Source organism: Zingiber officinale, chromosome 6B (genome assembly GCF_018446385.1).
Source record: "Zingiber officinale cultivar Zhangliang chromosome 6B, Zo_v1.1, whole genome shotgun sequence".
NCBI lineage: Eukaryota > Viridiplantae > Streptophyta > Magnoliopsida > Zingiberales > Zingiberaceae > Zingiber > Zingiber officinale.
In genome coordinates this window covers 80,699,625-80,703,634 of record NC_055996.1, presented here as the reverse complement: position 1 = coordinate 80,703,634, position 4,010 = coordinate 80,699,625, and positions in this window count along the sequence as shown.

The following is a 4,010-nucleotide window of genomic DNA, read 5'->3' as shown; positions in this document are numbered from 1 at the left end:
GTCTGAAATACCTACACAATCTTATCAAAGGATTCCGAACTGATTTAGACAAAGTTTTACGTAGTGCTACCGGCAACAACTGTTGCATCAAAATATGGTTGTCATGACTTTTTAGACCAATTAATTTTGCTGGTTTTAGTTGAACGCATCGTGAAATGTTAGATGCATAACCATCTGGAACTTTAACTTTTTTCAAAACCTTGCAAAATGTACCCTTCTCTTTTTTCCCCATTGAATAACAAGCTGGAGGTAGGTAAACTCTACTCGGTCCCTTCTCAATAGGATGAAGTTCTGATCTTATCCCAATTTCTTGCAAATCAAGACGTGATTTAATATTATCTTTCGTTTTCCCTTCCATATCTAGCAATGTCCCACAAATTGATTCGCACACATTCTTTTCAATATGCATAAGATCAAGATTGTGACGTATCACATTATCTTTCCAATATGGTAAATCGAAGAAAATACTCAGCTTTTTCCAATTGAATGGTAGTTCTGGATTATCATCAACTATTTTTCCAAATTTCAATTTAAATTTTTTTAACTCATTGATCACTGTCTCCTGAAAGTATTGGTGGTGGTCTTCCATACTCTTCTGTGCCATCGAAATGTTGAGAATCTTTGCGAAACTCATGATCACTGTTTAAAAATTTGCTGTGACCCATATAGCAATATTTTTTACCATTATTTAACCACCGTGAATGTGTAAATTTGTGGCACACCGGGCATGCAAATTTACCCTTGGTTCTCCATCCAGATAGGGTTGCATATCCAGGAAAATCACTTATCGTCCATAGTAATGCAACATGCAATTAAAAATTCTGTTTTGTTGATGCATCATATGTTTGCACTCCTACTTCCCACTAATCCTTCAAATCTGCAATAAGGGGCTGCAAGTAGATGTCGATGTTATTTCCAAGAGCAGATGGACCAGGTATTAGCAATGATAACATAAAGTATGATTGTTTCATACACATCCATGGTGGAAGATTATAAGGCACTAAAATGACTGGCCACGTACTATGCACCGCACTCATATTTTTAAATGGATTAAATCCATCTGAAGCTAATCCTAGCCTTATGTTTCTAGGATCCTTCGCAAATTCTGGGTGGTTATGGTCAAACGTTTTCCAAGCTGGGGAATCAGCTAGGTGTCGCATGTAACTGTCTTTTGTGCGAGATTCAGAATGCCATCTCATATGGACAGCCGTTTTGTAGGGCATGAACAAACGTTGTAACCTAGGCTTTATTGGAAAATACCATAAAACCTTACATGCAACTTTCCTCTTGTCACCAGTAGGATCATCTTCAGATGTTTCCCATCTAGGCTCATTGCATGTTTTACAGAGAACTCTTTCCTTGTCCAACCCCAGTACAAAGTACAATCATTAGGGCAAGCATCGATTTTTTCATAACCAACTCCTAATTGCTTCATCAATTTCTCTGCTTCATAATATGACTTTGGTAAATCTTTCATGGCATTTGGAAATGCTTCTCTCAACAAATCCAAAAGCATATTAAGACTTTATTGGTCATTTTTCCAAGACATTTTAAGTGAAGCAAGCGAATGATGAATGCAAGTTTTGAGAATTTCTTACATCCGGGATATAACTCCTTTTGTGAATCATCAATTAATTTATAGAATTTCTCGGCCTCCCCAAACGGAATATCTTTATCCTTTTCAAATCCTGCTGTATTGATTGTACTACCATCGTGTTGTTGGACCCCAAAAGCATCATGAACTAGTCCCTCCATGTTATCTACATCATCACGAGACAGAACCGAACTAGATATTGAAGGTGCACTACATGCTATCTCTCCATGAGCAACCTAGTGAGTATAACCTTTAATAAATCCATCAACCGTCAAATGATCATAAGCCTCCTCTCTTGAAACACATATGCCAATCTTACATCTTGCACAAGGACATGCAATTGTTCCATTTATGTTTGCATTAGAAAATGCAAAATCTAGAAAATTCTCAAGTCCTTTTCTGTATTCCTCAGTTTGTCTTGGTAAAAACATCCAACCTTTATCCATCACAATTCCAGTAAAAATATGTACTAAAACTGGTTCAACAAAAAAATAGATTCAGTCAAAAAATCAAAAAACTTAACAACCAATATAGTAACTAAATAATCTATCTGTAAACAACTCAAAAATACTAAATATTTTATATATAAACTGCAAACATGTTATTAAATAGATTCAGTCATTGTGATAAACATGATAAGTCAATAAGATAACATGATTTCAATATCTCAATAGATGTATGTTTATTTTTAATTCTAGAAACATAGAAAAGTCCATTATCCATTCCTATAAGCTAATTTAATTTTTAAAAATCATGATAGTACAGAATATTTTTATACTTATTATTAAAGAGCAAAGTTTCTAGAGCATAATGGATTTGAATGATGAGGAAAAGTCAAACTTGTTGGAATGTGTACCTGAAGATTCTTTGATAGAGTTGAAAGCTTGTCAACTTGTTTCTCGATTACTTGAACCTAGCAGAAAAAACAAGCATCAAGCTCTTTAACAGCTCAACTATGATATTGCATACTTCATAAACTTAATGTTGTAGACTTGGCACCTGCTTAAAAAAGACTTCCAGTCCCTGTTCTGCAGCACTAACTGGAGGCTGCTGTCCTAATTCAATGTCGGCATCTCTTGAAGGCTCTCCTCGAGGGAGTTCGAAAGAATCCTACCAAAATAATTGAATAGTAATACCTCAGTTCATAATATATACATTCTCTAGAGAAAAGAATAAGAGTGAAATATTTCAGAATGTTAGAATTGGCATTCATTTGAAAAATTATCTTCTCAAGCAATTGAGAAAAAACTGACAACTATTTACCAGCTGAGATAGAATAATATACATGTTTGTTTGTGTAGTAATATCCAAATAGAAAAAAGTTCAACCACTAGTAAAAATGAAGTATGTTGTCATCAAACTTATCATATATTTCTGAATGCCTTGACAAAAAAATTGTCTCCATATGAAGAGCAATGCAGTTGGCTAGAATTAGACTATTTTGGATCTTTAAGAACCAGATGCATTTATTTAGTGATGTATGGTAGACATATTGAATAAAAAGATATTTGCCATTGGAATAGTGCAAGCTATTTAAATTGTTGGTGATAGGTTTATATAGAAACAAGAAAAACAAGAATTATATTACTGCTTTTACACAATGTGAAATTGTGAACCATCAGGACACTATCCAATATTTCCATCAGCAAATTGTGAACCCGACTATTTGGATTCAGCTACATGAATGCTATAAACCATTAAGTACTATGTAAAAATATAATACCGGTAGATTTTAAATCAATTAAATTAATTTTTTGATAGATTGACTATGTTGTATATCTATGTTTCATAATTGACGTGCCCATTCCACAAAGAACCAAAACCTTGATGTAGATTTGAGAGTAGTAACATGCTACAGCATTTCTAGGAAATGGCTGACAATAGCAAATATGTTAAAAAATCAGGATAGAAACTTTCTATGCTTCTTTTCTTGTGGTACCAAAATTTATCCACTATTCTCTCAGGATAGAAACTTCATTCATTAATAGGATGGTGAGTTTAGAAAGAGGACCTCACTATAGCTGTCAAAGTTTTTCATAACTTAATGGCTGACAATGTTATCTAATGAAGAATCATGAATGGTGTGTCAATCAACAAAACAAACAGATTGCAAAAGAATAAATGTTTTACTAACTAATGTCTTCTTATAAGTATCATTAGTCCTTCTCAACTCAATAATACAACAAAAAATAACACAGAAATCAAGTCAACGAAAGTAGAGAAGAGAGGTAGATACTGAAATCAACCTTAATTTAAACTTTCTTCAAACTAAACATATTGAAGCAAGATGTGGTTTCACAGAAATCACCAAAAATCAACAAGAAATCAACCTCTTTACCACAAAAATTCACAGCAAGAAACAAGAAAACCTTCAAAGGAAACAGAGCGCATAAATAGTTAGCTTGCAACCTAGGGC